We start from the raw sequence: 20536 nt of genomic DNA, 5'->3' as shown, positions 1-20536 counted from the left end.
CTTTTTTACTTGGCTGGTCAATAAGATCTATTTACAGACGCATTAAAGAAGCCTCCAGCACATTTGAAACATTTCTCTGTCAGCACATCCCGCTGAATTGTGAGCTCTGTCAGAATATCGTGAGCTAATGGGCTGGATGTGTTGCACATTTTGGTCACCCTTTACTCTAAATATGAAAACTAAAAATGGGGGATCTAAGTTGTGCCAAGAATATTGTCTAAATCCTGTCTCAATCCCATGAACCCATGATCATGTATAGTCTCACCTCATGAGTTGAACAAATCGTTACACACGTGCTTGACCAGTCACTTTAAAAGAACGTCATCGCAAAGCTTCAAATTAAAAATTATTTGTAAGCTTGCTACAAAATTGCCATCCACAATGAAGCAAAATACCTTGAATGAGCCATTTCACCGCGTCCCCCCATCATTAAAGAAAATAAAACATCTTTTTTTTTTGTTTTTGGACTAACAAAACCCAAGCCAGGAGACAGCTCTTTCTTTCTAAGCAACAGTGCAATGCTGCCAAGTTGCACTCCAGACTGAATTCAACCTCCGCCATTGATTTTCCTCCAAGCTGTGACCATTCATTGTTTGTGACATTCTCCTGTCGGCTCTTTAACACCCTTCAACCAAATCAATTTCATATTTTTGTCGATGTCTTGCAACTGGACTAGTCAGATGGGAAAGGACGTCGTGTGATTTAAGATGTCGATTTTCTTGCAAAGGTTTTATCTCCAGTTTTAACAAGACATGGATTGCGCGACGGGTTTATTTAAACATGTATAATGCAGGAGAAGTAGAAATCAGTGCGCCTCTCTGTAGAGCTGAAACAATTAGCTATTGATGAGTAATATCGGAAAATAAGAGTGTATTTAACGTCAGAATTTTGATATTACTAGAGGGAAACATACGTACAGCATTTCATCAAACAAACATCAAAGATTTGTTTCTATACCTTTAATAACTAAACGCATTCTTCACCTTTTTCATATTTCTTCCAGACCACACGCCATTGTCCTCCATTATAGTCTCAATATCACACACTAACAATGACAACAATAATAGAACGGGTGACCTTGACTCCCTGTCTGGACTCTAGGAATAATATTTGATAGCAATATTAAGTGCAACAATAATGAGATGAATATTCCCCATTTATTGTAGACAGCTTTAGGACAAATTCTGAAGGGAGAGCCGCCTGCTGCAGCAACATGCTGGTCACTCTTAGTTGTCAAGGCTGATTTATTGCCTCCTAGCTGTTCAATTTCACATTTTGTCCTCGTCATATCCCCGACTCATGATCATTCTGCACTGACCCTTGTAGGGCAGGCAGGGAATATTGATAAAACAATTATCTGCTTGCCGTTCATTTGATTTTCCATTTCAATTACGGATTGGAGGAGGCAAAAAGAAAAGATTGCGGCATTGATTTTTTTCCCCCCCTACCTTACAACAGGAAGGAGGCAGGCTTTGATGGGATGCTTTTGTGACAGGGGGTATGGGAAGGAGAAGTGCACTAGCTTTAGGCACTAAGGGTTCTCTTCTGCATTGGCTTTAAGCTTCATGGACCATTCATGAATTAAGTACTTTTTCACATGAGCAAGCACGTGTGATTTCGAAGAGAAGACACAGATTCTGCACCCCACTTTTTTAAATTCTTATTACAGACAAACGCATCACATCCAGCTGGTTTAAGCCGTTGCTGACCTGGGGTAAACATTTTATGTGCCTTGCACTGTGGAGGCCCAAAGGCCCAAAGGTCATAGCAGGATGTCAGTGACACTATTCCACTCTCTCCCCTTTTCTGATGGTCTGCCACTGTCTATTTGTCACTCCAAAATGACAACGCAGTTGCATCATACTTGTTTTCCGGGAGCGCTGACACAAAGCCCAACCACCTCTACGCCGCGCTTTAGTGTACTTGGGTGAGGATGATTTCAGGCACATATGATACCTTGCAAACGTCTTGGTTCCCGTATAACCACACATTTATGTATTTTATCGGGGTTTTTATTTTGCGTTCAGTTTGTTTGTTTGGTTTTTGTGTGTTTTTTTTAATGCAAGTCCTGCATTCAGTGCCCCTGTTAATACTTTGTAGAACCACTTTTCATAGTATCTACAGTGAAATGCCTTGCACAACTCAATACTGAAAACCTTGGCTGTTCTTTCTATACAAAAGCTCAAGATCAGTTTGGTTACACGGAGAGTGTCGCAAACATATTCTCAACCGGATTTAAGGTTTGGACTTTGACTGGGCCATTCTAACACATGAATATGTTTGGATCCATTGCATTTTGCAATGCACGAATAGGGTCACTGTCCTGCTGGAAGATTAACAGTATTTAACAAACCTCCAACAGGCTTTAATCCCAGGTCTTTCCTCCACTTTAGCTCCATCTACCTTCCCTCTGATCAGTTTTCCTGTTCCAGCTGAAGAAACAGGATGATGCTGCCAACTAATAGTTGTTCTGTCAATAAATGCTTCCACCTCAGCATTGGAGCAGGTCCTCCAGAGTTATCATGGGCCTTTCAGCTGCTTCCATGATTAATGATCACCTAGCCTGGTCTATCAGTCTAGCTGTTAGGCCATGTCTTGGTAGCTTTTCAGTTGTCATCATCTTTCTATCATCAGTTGATCGGGTAAACTTGAGATACTGTTTTAAAACCTACCCTTGCTTTAAACAGCTTCACAACATTTCTCTCTGACCAGACAGCTCTGTTCCTCGATCTTCCTGACACTCTTTGTTCGCTAATGTTCTCTAGCAAACCTCTGAGAACCTCGAAGAACAGCTGAACTTATACCGAGGACAAATAACAGGGAAGGCAGACTTTACTTTCCCCTGTTTTCTGAAGGGGATTAACTGCATGACATTTTTTTAAGGGCATAAAAGTAAAGAGGGCTGAAAGCAAATACATGCGTCTTTGCGGATTTGAATTTGCAAAGAAATTTCAGAACTGTGTTTGATTTGGCCTCAATCCAGTTATGCACTACTTCTGTTCCTCGCATAAAACCCCAATAAAAAAAAAAACGTTAAAGTTTGCGATGTGACAAAATGAGAAAAACCTTTTGTAAGGCAACAGATTTTTAACAGATTGAAATAAATCAGGCATAGAAACACCAGTAAATAAATCCACTGGAGTATGGTGCATCTTAAGAGCAAGACTTTCATTACAGAGAACAGTGTCAAATGAATCCATTACTACATAAAATAAATAGATTCTTCTGTAAATGATTTGGAACAGTGGTAATGGGTAAAGACCTAATGGGAGTCCTGGTAAAATAGCCTTTGGGGAGCCTGGGAAAATCTGCCTCAGTGAAGTGCCCGGCTCACAGCCAAAACCCTGTGTAGGAGGGGGGGGTGGGGGGGGGGGGCAGAGGGATGGGGTTGGGCAAAGACTTCACAGAGATGACAGAAAGTGAGCGGGCCAGAATGACAGACAGAGAGAGAGTGTGGGGGAGAGTGCAGTCTCCGGGAATCTCCAGCCGTGGATGATGTTAAGTTCCAGTGTAGAGCATAATCGTGTAAAAATGCTGAGGACTTGAAAGGGCTGATGATAATGCTATTGCTGTCCAATGATCCAGCACGGTCAGAGGCTGCTGCAGCAGCAGCAGCAGCAGCAGCAGAAAGGCACAGTGCTGTAGCACTTCCTACATCGCAGCCCACTTGGCCGCACACGGTGGCTCCCGGGAGATTTCACATGACTGACCTTAAATAAGTTTGGCTTTGATCAAAGTTTAGCGTTAGCACGATCAGGCTGCTTGCTGCAGATCAGGGGGATCAGGGAGATGAGACCTGGGCAAAAAGGTCCTGGCAACGACTCCTTCCCAAGGCTTCAGCACACCCTTCCAACACCAGATTATGTTGGGTAATTAAGGTAATGAACTGGCTAACATAACAGCCGTAATGATCCTTCTTATCCCTGTTCTCTAAGGTGCCTCTTGTAGCTCATCTGACACGTCTCTCTTTGCATCCCTAGAAATCACCATTGGTTTCTAATCTCTCATGCCAACTTGTACCATTTTCAGTGCTGGGATTGATACTGTACCCAAAAATGAATGAATGCCTCCAGAGATGTGTTCATAGTTTGGACAGAAAGTGGATGCAGGAGGAGAGAGAGTGCACCTGTGTGGACATGTGCATTTGCCTGCACTGGTGTACAACTGAGTGTGCGGTCAGACCTCTCACCTCCCAGTGAGGCAACAAAAAGCTGCAGTCCAGCTCCCCCCTGTCAACCTCCCACCCTATCAGTGCTCAACTTGTCTGCCTGCTCCCTTTTCATTTGAACACATTTTCTAGCCAAAAATTTCACTTCAATCTCACCTCATCTCTCCATACTACATTAACCCCTGGCAATTGCCTTCCAAATGACCCCATTAAGCTGTAATTGCCTCAGCAGGCCTGCTCCCTTGCTTGTAATTCTGTGCAGCGAACCCACCAGACGTTCCCCCGGCATTGTTTCATGTTCTGGCTCCCATCAACCAGTTCAGATGCTAAAGCAACCCCCCCCCCCCCCCCCCCAACCCCCACCAGCACCTTCCAAGCCACTCACTACTCCCAATCTCCTCTCTGTCGTGGCCAGAGCTGCTGGTGCTCACCACTAGAAGTGTCACTGGAAAGCTCTCCTTGTCTCCACAGTGAGCTCACACGGGGTGAGCCCTGACCTTACTTCCTCCTCGCCAGGCAAACTCTCTGTTAGATCACACAAACCCAATCAAGGCTCGAAAGGCACTGATCAAAGATTTAGTGACACGTGCCCAAGTTGCAGGTTTTTATAACATTTGGACCTGCCCCTATCGATTTTGTCCAATTACAATTTCTCCTTAAATACTGTAATATAAGAAGACATAAGAACAGTGTGCAAAATATTTTTTCTACCCTTCTGCGAAAGCCGTCATGAAATATTTAGCTAAAATGCCATCACACTGTGCGTGAGAAGGCTGCCAAACAGGTTTTACTGACATTTTAAAACATAGACAAATTGATAATAAGGTTTAGCATCTTAAAGCAGTCTTAAAGCATCAAAAAGTGTAGTTTCCACCTTACAAAAAGTGATAACGTTTCAAAATCTACTATATTCCCTGATAGACAGAGGTAGAAAATAGGAATAAAACAGAGTATCTGTGGTGCGCTCTGTTCAGTTTTGGTGGTACCAGCTGAAAGTCTTGCTCTCTCTCGCTCTCTCTCAGCCTGAATGAATCTGAATCTCTGTGTTTCCTCTGACTTTATTCCTAAACACTGCACTGATCCAGAAAACAGGTAATTTTGACTCCTCTTCACTCAGTAAGTAGCATCCACATCTAAGAGAGTTTTTCTTGACTGTGTAAGGCTTAAAAGTAAATTATTCCCCACGAAAAAAAAAGATTGTTATGTTTCCGACCAGCCAATCAGGGCCAATCAAGCTGAAATTCAGCTGGTTGGGGTCAACAGCTGATGATGTCTTGGTGCATCTCAACTAAAGGCTTTAAGATAAATCACTACTGTGGCTTTTTCTTCCTTTCATAAGCACATAATACTCGGTGCAGCATTTTTGAGCAAACTTTGATAAAGAGCAGCTGCAAACCCAACATGTCGGCTTTCGCCTCTCATAATTTACCCTCACGTGTTGATGGCTAAATTAACGTTGGCACAAAATTTGTACATTAAAGCATCATTTCTCGCTCTTCAGTTGTCATTCTAGCGCTGTTGGGTGCAGGGAGTACATCCTGTGATGACAACCACCACTGCACCCCGAACAAAACTTCACCTTTGCTGCTCCCACTAGGGAGCTGATGTCAAGACTGCTCAACTTTTTGATGAAGGCCTCCGTGGATAACTAATGCACAAATGCGGATAGGTGGAGAAAGTGATCCTGACAGTGATGTATTGCAACTAGTTGAACGTGTCAAAAAGAAGACGCTCCTCTAGCCATTGGTGTGTACACTGTATATGCATGCATGCTCACATCCTGGCATTGTACGTTTGTTTTTTTTTCATTGCATCCTCCATATGCTCTCCCAGGTATTTGATCCATGCACATGTGACCGTTCACGATGCCTCTAAGCTCTTATATGTGACGTGGTATGGGGGAACTAATTACCCATTTAATACTCCCTCTGTCTCAGCAGCACATCCTCCCTTAAACCCACCCTTAACGTATTAAGTTATAAATGTTTTCCACTCACACCTTGATTCTTCCCAAACCAGTCATTCACGCACATTATTTGGTTGTTAAAAAGCGTATTCCAAGCCCCAGTAACAACGATCCGTGGTTTTCTATTGCAGCTATCTATGGCGATTTGAAAACAGGTTCTAAATTAATTCGAAGCTCGGGATACAAAAGCTTTCTGAACACCCAAACCTTCAAAATTGCTTTAGATCATTTCCTTCTCTCATTGCCTGTTTATTTAAATTCATCATTTTTTTTTTTCCTAAGCAAATGTTCCCAGGAATATCAAGGTGTTTTTGTTGCAAAGCTCTAACTGATCCAGGGGGATTTGCTTCCAACAGCCTGTCTCTCCCTCGCCTTTCAACACAAAACTCTGCGCTCCAATCAAAATGAACCACCAGGGAGCCCCGCTTCCCTCCCCCCTGAGCAACGCCTGCTCCGAGTGCTGTGATAGCAGCCTCTCTGCCATTGATCGCAGAGTTTAGCACAGAGCATGTATGCCACTGTTAGTAGAAAAACAAAGACCTCTCTTCCTTTAATAGCGGCACACACTATTAACGAACCCTAATGTCTCCTGCTTCCCTGTGCCCCGAAGAATGAATGAAAGAAAGCAAATCACAATTAAAAAGGTTAACCGGGGCCCACTTCTCATCTTTTTTAACACAATTGTTGTTTTTTTTCTCTCTCTTTTATACCTCATATACAGGCTGATATTTTTAGGGGATGCACCTACAGTTGCCACAATAGATAAAAACTCGGATTCACGACTCGCTCATAACGGCGCTCCTTGTTGCAAATCTAATTGTACACACTGAATGTATAAAGGAAACACAGCTGTATTGATCCACCTAACACAAGCCAGGAGGAACTCATGAATTAAGAATGGGATAAATCATAATGAATATATATATATATATATATCTATATCTATATATATATATATATATATATATATATATATATATATATATATATATATATATATATATATCCTAGGATACATACATAGATATTGCTTCCATGAATATAATGTGTCTGTTTATTTAATCAAGGGCTGATTTACTTGTGACAGAGAATAAATTCTTCTATTTTCCACGAGCCTCTATAAAATTGCCATCATTTTTAATTAATTCTTAATTAAAATATATTACACCACAGCTTCTACTCATCTCTCTTGATATTCTAACATAATCAATTCAGAACCATTTACATATCATTAATTAAAAGCTTTCCTCTCTCATCCTTAAAATCATAATGAGGGCCGATTCCTCATTAGTAACCTATAAGGGAGAAAATAACAATACAGCAGAGAATGGATGGCACATTCCATAGTGCATTCTTTGTCTCTGAGTTTTCTTTTTTTCCTTCTTTTTTTCTTTTAGTATTTCTCAATTGGATTTTAGAATTACAGAGTCAATTTTGTGGACTCAATGAAAACCAATGAGGGAATGAGCGCTTCTTGGTATGTTTCTGTGCCTGAAAGCTGCTAGTAGCAGTGACGTAAAGCCCATCAGTGTGTTTTTGAACTAAAATGTATTTAAGCCATAAATTATGCAGATAGTAGGCTACATTTAAAAATCCAAATAGTAGAAATGCTTCCAAAAAATACAAGTATATGTGCTTGTATTTGCAATAAATTGCAATATTTCAGTTGTATAAGACACAAACACGCAGCTCTCCAAAGGCTATCATGTAAACAAGTATGCATTAAAATTATACCCATTTTCACTTTTATGCACATCCAAAGATCACTTATTATCCCAGCCAGCGCGTCCCTCCTATCTCCCCATTTTGAGTTGTCTCTTAAAGACGAGAAATAATATCAAGTAATGATAGGTATTGTTATGCTGAGGATCAGGCGCATTCTGATTTTTATCGCTCATCTCTCACAGGTGCTCCGGCGTTACTTGTCAGGACTGCATGTCTGGGTCTTCCACATGTCAGATAAAAATCGCTGCACTTGGTGTTTCGGCAGCCTGACAGCAATTTATTTGAATGTTTTGTCACACTGGTGTTGGTGCATTTTGTGTGGGCTGCTCGACGGAATGGCAACAGCTCAGAGCTTCCTGACACTCGCTAACACACACACACACGCCCGCATGTGCTACACACACACATACACAGACACATGTGCTACACACACACATACACAGACACATGTGCTACACACACACACACAGAGTCTAGAGTAAAATCCCAGATGCATAGTGTACTCTATTTTTACTCCATAATTAAAACCTGAGTATGAAAAAAAATACGTAGTTGTAGACTAACTAGTTATTTATATCTAACACCTTGAAAGGCAGGTGACACTGCATCATTAACACTGGATATCCTTTAAAAATATCATTTACACCTATGTGACCACACACACTGCAGTACATGAACCCAAGATAAAATGGCAGAGAAGGTGATCCATACATGCAGCCACAGAAATATTTATTGCATATGCAGGGATGCATCAACCAGGATTTTGACCTGTTCCAAAGTTGTTTTGTTGAAGGACCATAAAACTTGAAAGAAAAAAATGTGTTGCAGCTAATTTGATTAAGGTAGTAGTTTTGAATTCAGCTAAATTTTTTGAGCCATAAAATTTAGAAACGGACCAACACATTTTCTCTGGCTTATACTGAGCGTGGCTTTATTTGGTTTACAGTAATCTTGGAAAAGGAACATCAAAGTAGACACTATTGGTTGATGCATTTATAGACTGAATATGGAATAGTTTTAAATTAAATAGTCCATAGTTTTAAATTGTTTAAAAATTAGAAATTTAAAAAATGATGTTTGACTCAATTGAGCCGATCAAAGGAAAGTTTGCTAATTCTGATCACCAGACATCAGATGATTAGGTTATCACTTGATTTTGTAGTCCTATATTTTACAAAAAAAAAAGGAAGAAAAAACATTGTTTTGGAAGCACGACAAGCGCAAACCTTTCTGCGAACTCCTGATTCTCTGAGCTGCCATGGAATATTGAGGAAGTTAATGAAATCCTCTCAAAGACAGGAACTCTATTTTTACACCGCGATAATTAAAGTATGGTGCAGTTATAATTTACAGCCCTCGCTTAATTGCACAGGAAAAGTAAAATGGGAGAGGTCTACAGTATGAGAGAAGATTAAATGTGTGTCAGTGTGTGCGTGTGTGTGTGTGTGTGTGTGTGTGTCTTCAGTCAGGAAGGGTGAATGTAAAAGAGCTCTGCGTGCATCTAAACAGCAAGACTGTATCTTTTAGCATCGCTGAACGTATCAAAGATAAAGTAATGAAATATACACTCGTCTGTTTTTCTACCACCGAGCCCTTTGACAAATCGGGTACAATCCCAAATCTTCATAAATCACTATTAAAGACAAGTATATCATCACCAGCACATATATCTTCCCTAGCCTGACCTGTAGACTAATGAGAAAAGGCCCAGACTATCTTGTCTGATTAATTAATTCAAAATGTCGGCTGTTATTCAAATGTGAGCCTGGTGTTATTTGAATAACACTTGACAGCGACGCCTGAAGAAATAATTTCTGGTTTGTGGAGCTGCTGCGGCATTACTGATGATGGCTCATGGAAATGTTAGAAGCCGTGGAGTATTTTTCCTCTCTTTCTTAGTCCTCCTGCACCCCATCCCCCCCCCCCCCCCCCCCCCCCCCCCCCACCCCACCCCTCTTCCCCCACCTTCACAGTCATAATAGCTCCAAGAAGTATTTCATTACTTCAACCAGCCATCCTCCTCCCCTCCCATCTTTACAACTATGGCTCTTAGTATTTTTATTTTGTTCCACTTTCTGTCCTTTCCTCTCTGTTTGTATTCCCTCCCACAGCCAGCCCAGATCTACGGGGCAGCGCTTTGGCTCAGCGAGAGACATGCTGGCAAAGAGGAAGGTCATGGTTTTTACAACTGCAGCTCCTCAATGCTGACAGCCTGTGCTGCCAAAGTGACACACTCTGTTTGGCTTTCCCACGTTCATACAGCTCCACGGTGCTTCGTCTTTATCAAGTAGCACACACACACACACACACACACATACAGAAGTACACACAAATGTACGTATTTAATCAGCTCGGAGCTGCGTTTCCAGTCAAAGGGCAGTAAAACGAGCTCATGATCGGACATTCTGACTCTTTGGTGCACTTTTTTTTTTCTCGCCATTTTTCTAGGTTATTACAAAAGCTGGTAGATACTGCATTGGGAAAGCGGTCGCTGGAAGAAAAAAAAAAAATCATGAATGTACGTGCATCAGGCCCAGGGGGCAGTGCACCCCCTCCTCTATCGCTTCCTTCATCAAGCATGGATTCTAATCAGGGCTGGGGAAGATATAAGACGCTCAGTCATTAAATAAATTAACTCTGCCACTCCATGCTCTCCTTCAGCACCCGTGCGGAGCCCCAGCGTGCTCTGCATATTTACCGGGGCTCACCTTCAACGCCGTACCCGAGCGTGCCTGCCAGCAAACGCACTCCTACAGGTTTGGACGTAAACGTGAATGTCTGCAGAAGGAGAGGAACCACACCTCCTGTCCCTCAATAATGAGCTCCCATTCCCACTAAAAGCTTTCATGTGATTGCATTAAGAAACCAACAACACAAAAGTATTAGGCATGGGCCAGCATGAAATTCTCCCTGCATGATAGACTTTCTGTCACAGTATCAGGGATTTCATATGACAAACATTTATATAATTTAAATGCCTTTAGCGAAGGGAAAAGGAAAAACTATTCCCAGTGCTGCTTTAAAAAATTAAGTTCTTACTTTGCACAAAATCAAACTTTTTAGTGTGTTGCCCTTTAGAGTAAAAAGAGTACAATCTAATATTCACTGACTAAGTACTTTGGACATCTGCTCTGGAAGCGTGGCACCCATATCTGGCGGTTTCATAAAATTACTCAAATAGCTTGCCAGTTAAAAGTTTTAAAACAATGTTGGCTTAATAAGAGTGATGGGTGGCACAACACCATAATTTTCTGCATTTTTTTTTTTTTGTATAAAATATTTCCAAAAAGGAAAATTTGGCTGTCTTTTAAGTAAAAGTGTAGTTGCCTACTTTGTGCCAACTGAGTGGCAGTGTGCAGCAACAGGCGGACGTTCTATGGCTTTTTCCATTAAAAACTTTAAACTGGAAAAAGGTAGTGATATAAAACCATAACATTTACAAACATTGACATACCTTAACTAACTAAGCCATGCTTTAATCCTCATGAAGACTTCAGTGGCTGCCAAGTTACTAGAGCTGGACCAATGAATATTGTCCAAATTTATTAATTTTTTTTTTCTGTTGAACAATCAGAATAAAGTTAAAGACATACATTTAAATGCACTAAAGAGAATTGTGTTGTAATTCTTTCTTTTTCTCACTGGTAAATTTACAGCAATTTCTTTTTATCTTCTATGTGTTGCAGTCCTTGGGGGGGGGGGGGGGGAATCTGAATTGGCCAACATCATAAGAGGCAGGTCAGCCTTATTAACAAATTATAACTCAGTACTGGCCAGGAAACGCCTGATTGGTGTATCTCTGATGATTATAATAAAAAGAAGGTAAAAAAAAAAAAAAATCTAACTCAGCACAAGTGATGACTAATCTCTAAAATCCGGTGTTGATTTTGACACTGAGATTATTTTATTTCTGTTTGGGATGTGAGCAGCATGCTGCCATTCATCAACAGGAAGCCAGCATGGCGACGAACAGTAAGAGAGCTGAGTGTCGGCTCGGATCACTGACACAAACAATCAAAGCTGACACAGTGTTCGCATAGCACCTGCCACTCCGGCAACACAAATAGATCAATATGAGGGGAGCTCATTCACTGTTTAAAACTCATATCCTTGCACCCACATCATCTTCCAGAGCAAACCGCCACGTAAAAAGTGCACGCTGAATACATATCAATCACCCTGACAGAGGAAATGCTTATTTGAAGGAGCCGATGTGAGGCGAATGCACGGCGTCAGCAGAATGTCCGTTGTCAAAACTTGCCATTTGAATTTTTCGAGCACATCGCGTCGAGACAAATGTCCTCAGAAATCCCTTACATCGCAATTTATGTCGTTTTAATGCGTGCTTTAATTCTCCATTACTTAGAGAGGAAGTACCTGGGAGGGTGGAAGCGCATTAGAGAAAGTAAGAAATGAACAGAAGGGTCTGGGGATCTCTCTAGCAGACACAATTAAATATTCATGCGTCTCCTCCTAGGACACAACAGATACAGATCATTATCATGGCAACAGCATACCACCATTTTGTCCACACATTTGGCTCCAGATCAATGGGTATGTATAAAATTTCAAACAAAAAAGAAGGCAGTGCTATTGAATGTATATTCACAGGTAGAAACTCCTTTTTTTTTTTTTTTTTGTTAACGCGAACCATATCCATGAGCATTATGAGGTTATATTTGCACTTATTCATATCAGTTCAATTCAACTTCTTTGCTAAGGATATATGTCCTTCAACGTTTTGATGCAGCAGGACAAACTCATTGCCCACGATGGTAGTTAATTATTCTGAAATTCATTACAATCTATCACCTCTTTTTTTATAGTCTTCTGGTGGAAAAAGACAAAAAAACAAAAGAAGAGCAGCAGCAATGTACCCTGGATGACCTCCACTTCCTAAAGAGAGGAGAAAACAGGCTTTTTTTTTTAAGCTTTTCAGTCCCCCATCAAAGAGGAGCAAAAGGAGGGACAGCATTCCCCCACTCGCCATCATTAATCATGGCTTTCTGGGAGCAAGTGCATATTAATTTCTGTCATCCCAAACATCATTTGGTATTGTTATGCCACGGCTCAGTCCTCATTCACCAGCAGACGTCGGGCCGTTCCTCCTGGTCTGAGGGAAGACAGGGGCCTGTGTGGCGGCGTTTCAGAGCGAGAGGCCTTTATCCCTGGGGCTCTGACACCAATTAAGCCGTTTCGCGGAGAGACGAAAAAAAACAGGGACCAGTCGTTTCCCTGTAACATGAGCCAGCACCTAACTGCTGGCGCCTCGCCATCTTTCCATTACTTCAGAAACAAAAATGAACTTCAAGGGACTTAAGAAAACAAAATTGATGGTCTGAGCGGCAAATAGCTTTATTTTGGTAAAACTCCCAAACAAAATTATAGAGGCGTTCAGGAGTTTGTCCATTTAACACCAGCAGTAGCAGACCTGTTTTCACCTCATGTGCAGTAATAATACTATTACACGGCTGGCATTAAATTCTATAAATATATTTAAATTTGCAAACATCAAGATGATATCTTTGCTGGCAGTGCACTAGCTTTCAGATCCCCTTTTTCCTCCTGTGTTGCATTTTAGAAAGAAGCAGAGAAGAGCTTTTCTTAAGGCTACAACAGAATAATGCAAGGTTTGCTATGAATTAAATATTAGAAATCTTAACACGGCAGCCAATAAGAATTATTTGCCTTATTAAAGCAGCAGAAGACGCTGATTAAAATTTCATTGCATTGCAGTCTTTTCCCCATTTCTGCTGCTGATATATCATTGTAATGTATGAAAAGCAGAACAATGGCATCTGGAACAATGGCAAGAGGAGCGCAAATTTAAAGCTTGTAGAAGAAGAAAAGACAGCTCTCCAGGAAAATAATAACATGAAAAAGAAAAGAGCAATTTCAGGCAATAGGCTTCAAACTACAAAAGTGACAAAGAGTTTAAAGTGAGATTCAAGACATATTTACCAAAATGTATCTATAGCTGCAGAACTGCCTAATTGAAATAACATCTTCACATACACTATAAAAATGAGTCTTGGAGGTTGTCAAATATCAGCTATTAAATTTGTTTACATTTTAATCAGGCAAAAGAGTTCTGAATGAAATGTTTAATAACAATACCTTCTTTATTTTATTTAAAAAGCAAAAACATTCTGATTTGCATTTAATTGAAGATGTTGGTTCAGTCACTTGTTATTCTAATCGGATAGGCACAGTGTCCAGTAAGGCAGATATGTTTATATGGGTTGTATTATGAATGTACATATAAGAACTTGGTAAAAGTAAAAAATTTATTTACGCTTGTATTGAAAATATGCATGTATTGTCGCAAGTATTTATGTTTTTATGAAGCTGGAACTAGCTTAGTGACAGCGCTAATGCTAAAGTCAAACTTGCTAGCCAGCTAAGCTTCTTAACCCCGAGGAAATTGATGATAATTAACGACACATCATAGCTGAGGTTGTCAGGGAAAGTGTTTTTATTCCCCCTTGTTGGAACTTACTGAAAATCTAACTTTTTCAGTAACCCTTTTTCTCTTCACTAGTTTAACAACAGAGCTAAAGCTAAACGCCGAACTTGTTAGCAAGCTCTGCTTCTTAACCAGTTTATGTAAATGTCCTAGCAAGAACCTTTATGCTAAATATGCATTTTTGGTCAAATTCTAAGAGTTTGCTTTAGCGGGGTACAGATATTCTCAGACACAAATTAAAAAATTAATTTTCTCGACTAAATAGCAAAGAGTCAAAGCTGTTTTTTGCTAAACCATTAATATAAGCAAAGGCATAACGATATGAACATACACAATAAAAATAAATTTTAGTAAGTATTTAAATCGTAGAGATTAAACTTATACACATTGTATTAAAGAATATGAATCTGCAAATGTAATGTTCACAAATGCCCAAATTCTGACAAAATTTTCAGAAATAAATGCTAAATCCATTTTTAAGTAGAAGGCTTATGGCTAGCATTAAGGAGTTTGAGTAGAATTCAGCCGAATATGTTGGCTCAGTCAACCTCGGTGAGTGTGAGTTCCACAGGGAGCGGTAGGGCTGATATATGTGTCTATGGGTTGTATTCAGAATGAGTATATCAACTTAGTTACAGTCAAGAACTTCTATAACTCTTGTGATTGAAATAGTTTCTATATTGGTCTAAGAATTTCAATTTAGAATCAGCTTTAAGTAGTTTAGTGACAGCTATACTGTCAAAGTTAACTTGTTGGCAAGCTGACCTTTTTTTTCCTAAGGCTGTCATTTCCAGGGGTCAAAGGTTTAAAAGGCATTTGTTAAAATATATGTAAAACATGTATTACTATCATTATTACTATTTTGAACTAATTACAATTTGCATTGGATTTATCACAAACCAGTGCCAAGTCAGATAAGCAAATTAACTAATTTATTTGTTCAAATTTAACTAATTCAGTTGATTATGGTCATTTAAAAAAAATTGGTATGGAAATAAACTAATGTATTTAAGTGCATTTTAGCTCTTAAACCTTCATAATGTCTACAAAAATATTATACAGCATATTGTAGACCAAAATATTATATAAATCTACCCAGATAAACGTTATTGAAATTATTACACTCATTTAATTGGTTTAGCTGTAACAGCTAGTTTTATCAGTGTAGAAAAAAAAAACGTACACAAAAACATTTACAAAAATCTGCCGTAAATGATAAATATAATCAACATTATGCATACAAAACCAAAATTATTAGCAAATGCAGGTTTATTTTCAGTGTTGCTGCACTTACCACTGATAAGTCTTTGAGTTGCCCACATGTAATGTGTACAGCGTAAATGAACATCATGGACTCCCATTGTCCCAGGAGGGAAAAGCTCTTCCCTGAAACACTAGAACTAATGAAATAGAGACCTACAAATAGCAGTCATTACAGAGGAAGGACTTGGTTTGCACCAGGCTTTCTACTCTAACCCTGTTTGCACTTATAACCAACTCCATGGCATCACATAGACTCTGCAAGTGAGTGACACAGACACGAACAATATGAGACACATTAGCGCAAGAGTATCCAAATAGTTACTTTTTCTCTTCCAAACATAATCGCAGAATTCTGTTCAAATTAATTGTAACAGGAATAAAAAATAATCATTTGCATACTGAGAAGTTCATAGGCTCTTAGTTTATTTTTGCAAACGACTGCTTCAGTAGCACATGTTGACACCTCTTTTTTTCTGTCCTTCTGCCAACAAGCAAATAAGGACATTGCACAAATTGCAATATTTTATGATTTTTTTTTTTTCAAAGGCTAAATTTCCTCTATAAAATCTGTGACAACTATAAGGGGAACTTGTGGGAAAACTCAGCTTCACCATGTATGGCAAGTCAAAGACTTTTTCACAGCTCTGACAACAGTCACACTCCAGCGATGTATGAAAGTAGAATCTTTGCAAACTTGCCTCAATATGACAAGCTGTATCTCATGTCTGTTTTACTTTATAAAAAAAAATATTTTAATTGCCGCAAACCAGCAAACGCTTTTCTAATGGAGTCCTAAATTTGCTCCACCTTCTCCCTGTCCACTTAAGGTTTGTTTTTTTTAACATTAACAGGCAAGAGGGGCCACCGACTCGCCAATAGGCACACTCCCACTGCTGTAAACTAATTTCAATCAATCCTTCCTTTTTGCATCCAAAGCAGCCTCTGCTGGCTGCCACCGCCTGAAGATAACTATTTCACCACCTCTGTCATGCCTAATTAACAACTCAGATGTACAATTTAGAAATTTCGCAATTAACCTAGTAAAATATTGTTGGAGGATGCTAATTGTTATGCCAGTTGCCATAAAGGCTCATTTGCATAACGTATGTGCAAAAAACAATTATGAGCTGTTGATCGCACAGGAGCCCTGCAGAAAACGCTTGGAGCGATTGAGGAGGGGGGGGGGATGAGAAGGGTATGAATGGGTGGGTGGATGGGTGGGGGGGGACGTGTGCTCGAGTGTGCAGATGGAGGGACAGCACCGGATCATTGTACATAAAAAACAGATTTGCGAGGCCGTGCGCACAGATACACAAGGCAGCACCGCTGCAGGAACATCTCTCCCCACAGCACAAAAGCATTTACCCTTCCAAATGAAACTGAAATGTATGCTCTTGTTTTTTTTCCCCTCTCTCTCTCTCTCTCCCTGTCCTCTTTGTCTTGCTCTCCTTCTTTTCATCCTGGCTGATGGGGAAATGGAGGGTATTTGGGAGCTACTTAGATAATAGCCACATCTTCCCCGGTCCCCCTTGTGCTTTAGAGGAGGAAACTGTGGCCCTGCCATTGAGCCAGCCAGGAACCCAGCTGTGCACGACCCATTCGGCACAACCGCTATCTAGTCAGTACAGCCGCATCGCTGGGGCTCCGTGAGACAAAAAAGCAGCCAAAGTCAATTGTCTCAGCTGCTGAATAGCTTTCTGTTCCCTGTCATGCATTTCCGAGTGCTTTTTTTTTTTGCATGATGAAAGGGGACCAAAATACAATGAATTCATTTTTTTTTTTTTTATTGCGTAAATTTTTTGGGGGGGGAAAAAAACATTAATTTTACATTTCTACTTTTCAGGAACGAGAAAGTTCCTTTTTCAGAACAATACGGTGGGTCTGGTTGTGGTATACTGTCAGGGGTAAACTTGTTTTTAAAAAGAGTAGGAGAATCGGATAATCCCCCTTTTGCGTTACTGACTTTTAAATTAAAGGCACGACAGACCACACTCGGTTTAGGCAACAAAGAGGGCAGGTAGCAACGATTATAAAGATAAAGCTTTTTTTTTTTATGCTAACATGTTCACTTCTAACTCCATACGTACACCAGGTAAGTTCTTTATACGGGCTCATCTTGAATGCGTTTTTGACCGACACATTGTTTCAGAGCTCAAACAACTATATAACGCAGACAAACTGGTAAGAACACCAAAATTACCTCGTTGATTTTATTTTTTTCCCCCCCAGAACCCAAGTCCGACACTTCCAGGCGACATTCTCTTGACCTACAGACGCAGTCTCTCCCTATAATCCACAGCTCCAAACACTGGATCACAGCATTTATCAGCCTGAATCTGCCACGCTCCCTCCCTCTCTCGGTTACCTCTCTGGACCACCTCCCATCCTCCCCCATTTTCTGAACCTGACGAGTCAAAGGTCAGGAAAACAACAAGTCAATACGCAACCGCGAAGAGGAGGAAGCGCCTCGCAGCTGAGAGAGCCGTGGAGAGGGGTAAGCCCCTCTGCAGCGCGCCGTGATTTAGCCTGTAATAGTTTTCTGTAATCTCTTTCTATTGATTAAACCTCACATCAAAGAGGAGTCTTGCTACAGAACCTCTCTTTTCCTGTTCAGAAATACCATATGGAGGTAATCTTTCACCTTTGTTATTCTTGCCGCTCCCACCACTGCTGCCGCTGCCACTGCTGCTGGGAGCCCCTTCTCCCAGGCATGAGGAGGGGAGACCAGTGGGATAATACAAGCCCAGCTCAAGGGAATAACTGCAAAACTCATCTGAATCGCACACAGATTTCGCTCAATGCGTCCATTGTCATCCCATGCAGGCTGAATGTACCTATTGTCTGGTAGGGTTTTGCATTCAGGTTTGATATTTGTACCAAAAAGAAAAACCCTCACCAGCCAAGGGACAAAGAGCAGCACATGCATGCCACGTTTCACTGTATCGCTTATCTAAATGCAAAACTAAAAAGACAAAAAAAATGAAGTTGGGGTGGGCTCCTGCTAAAAACACTCAATTTAGTGACAGGCAAATGACTTCATGCTGCCACTTAATCTCATTTCTTGCATAATGCTCTCTAATTAGCATATCAAAGTGAATTAATACTTCTAGGGGCATTAGCTATGCAGGAAAATGCTGTAGCGCTACAAAAACAGTTAGAAGAGCGCCATGAAGTTCAGAACAGCCTGACAAGTGCTAAAAATGTCTCGCTCTATTTTTTTTCCTCAGATTATTAAGAAAAGATCATTTTGAGTTCTACATGACAATAAGTTCCTAAAACACGATTAGAGTGATTTGTTTTTTTGTTGTTATTTTTTTAGTGTTGTTCGGCCAGCAGTGGGTTCCATGGCCGGGAGAAAGCGGTCCCGCGTGTCGTCTGAACAGACACGAAAGTGTTAAGGAGACCCCCACAAACGATGCTACGAGAGCTGGTGAAAGGCTCGCTGCGTGCAGGAGGAGCGGAGCGGTCAACAAGGCCACCAGACCAGCTGAGCTCTGTCAGAGGCAGAGAGGGAGAGACTAGGACTCCAGAGCACAGGTTAACCATCCGCGCACACACATGCATAAACACGCATACACGCTCAAAAACTTGCTCTCTTGTCTATAGCAGCCCATCTCCTTCACACAGTTCTTATGACGCTCACACACTCTAACAACATGCAAATATATCTTTTCGTTGATTTATCTTAAATAAATGTTCAACTCTAATAAAGAAGGGTATTTTTACATCTTTCAGACTTGGAGGTATCATGAGTTCCGACGGGGAACCAGATTAAAGTTTCAGAAATAAATCTACCTATCTATTTTTGTTAAATCCACCTAAACTGTACAGACTCTGCTATATGCTTTTGTTCTGCAAAACACTTATATCAAATCTAATACTAGTGTAATTTAGTATAATAATAATAATAATTATTATTATTATATATCAATTGTGTTCACTCAGCGGCAACACCGCCACAGAGCCTTGACTAGACCGAAGACCCCGAGTCTGTCCCTGTGGACGCCACCTGTGTTGAGGAAGTTCATAAAGTTTTATGATCTCCTAAAAGCTAATTTCCTCATAAAGCGCACAAAGGTCACAAATCTGACACAGAGTTTTCCTCATTACACTTTTTTTCTTTTTTTATGATTATTTCACTGCCAAAAACACTAGACAATTTTACTTGATTTTTTTTTTTTTATTTACCTTTAAGAATTAAGCATTTAAATAAAATAGCCATTTTCACCCTGATCGGGAAAATAAAAATACAGGATTGCTTCATTGACGATCTAAATCAGCGGAGTTGATCTAAATCATTCCAATTCATTACAGTGAAGACATTATAGAAAAAGAATTGTATTAGGTTTGTAGGCTCTTAAAAAAAAAAAAAAAGAATTTTCTTTCCTTGAATCTAACGTTAATTTCACAGGTCACGTGTGTGTACCACTTTGCAGATGCAAATAATCTTTTAGATTTTTGCTATATAAAATATGGCCAGGCTTAAAATATTTTACCATGAATGATTAAGAAAAAAAAAATCCCAAAAGAAATTATGCAAATTTAATTTGATACGTAGGTTTTTCTTAATTTTCTACAAATCAAGGGGACTCTATACAGTAGCGCTGCGATTACAGACACAGACTGTAGTCCGCTTGAAAGTGTGGGATTGTTTTCATGTTATAAAGCATGAATTTCTGTGTGATCTTAGCTGTGTAGAACATATGCTGCGGGATTCCCCCGTCCTGCTCTGTGCCAGGGTAGGGAAACACGCTTTCTGCTCAAATTCAAAAGACAAGACACTCCTGCAGGAACGAGAGCATCTTCAGTGGAAAGTGACAACAATTACTGTTTCCACATGGCACACAGTGACAAATTTAAAAAGGTGATTGATTCATTCGGGCAGAGGTCCCCACCCCCCACCCTTGCAACCTGCACACTGCTGCCAGATCACTGATTGTATTTTTTT

At 40.3% G+C, this 20536-nt stretch overlaps 1 protein-coding gene and 1 long non-coding RNA gene across 11 annotated transcripts in view; one reads left to right on the top strand and one right to left on the bottom strand.

Moving 5' to 3' along the window:
• pbx3b (pre-B-cell leukemia homeobox 3b) overlaps nucleotides 1-20536 on the bottom strand; it is a 78810-nt gene that overhangs the window by 56124 nt on the left and 2150 nt on the right. The window lies entirely within an intron of this gene.
• Nucleotides 16773-20536, top strand: part of LOC118565022 — a 52786-nt gene continuing 49022 nt past the window's right edge. Inside the window, exon 1 of the long non-coding RNA XR_004932116.1 lies at nucleotides 16773-19125. This is a non-coding gene — a long non-coding RNA (uncharacterized LOC118565022). The remainder of the gene's footprint in view (nucleotides 19126-20536) is intronic.

Source organism: Fundulus heteroclitus, chromosome 12 (genome assembly GCF_011125445.2).
Source record: "Fundulus heteroclitus isolate FHET01 chromosome 12, MU-UCD_Fhet_4.1, whole genome shotgun sequence".
Lineage (NCBI taxonomy): Eukaryota > Metazoa > Chordata > Actinopteri > Cyprinodontiformes > Fundulidae > Fundulus > Fundulus heteroclitus.
Note: the sequence above shows the minus strand (reverse complement) of the source record. Positions and strands in the feature narration are given on the sequence as shown.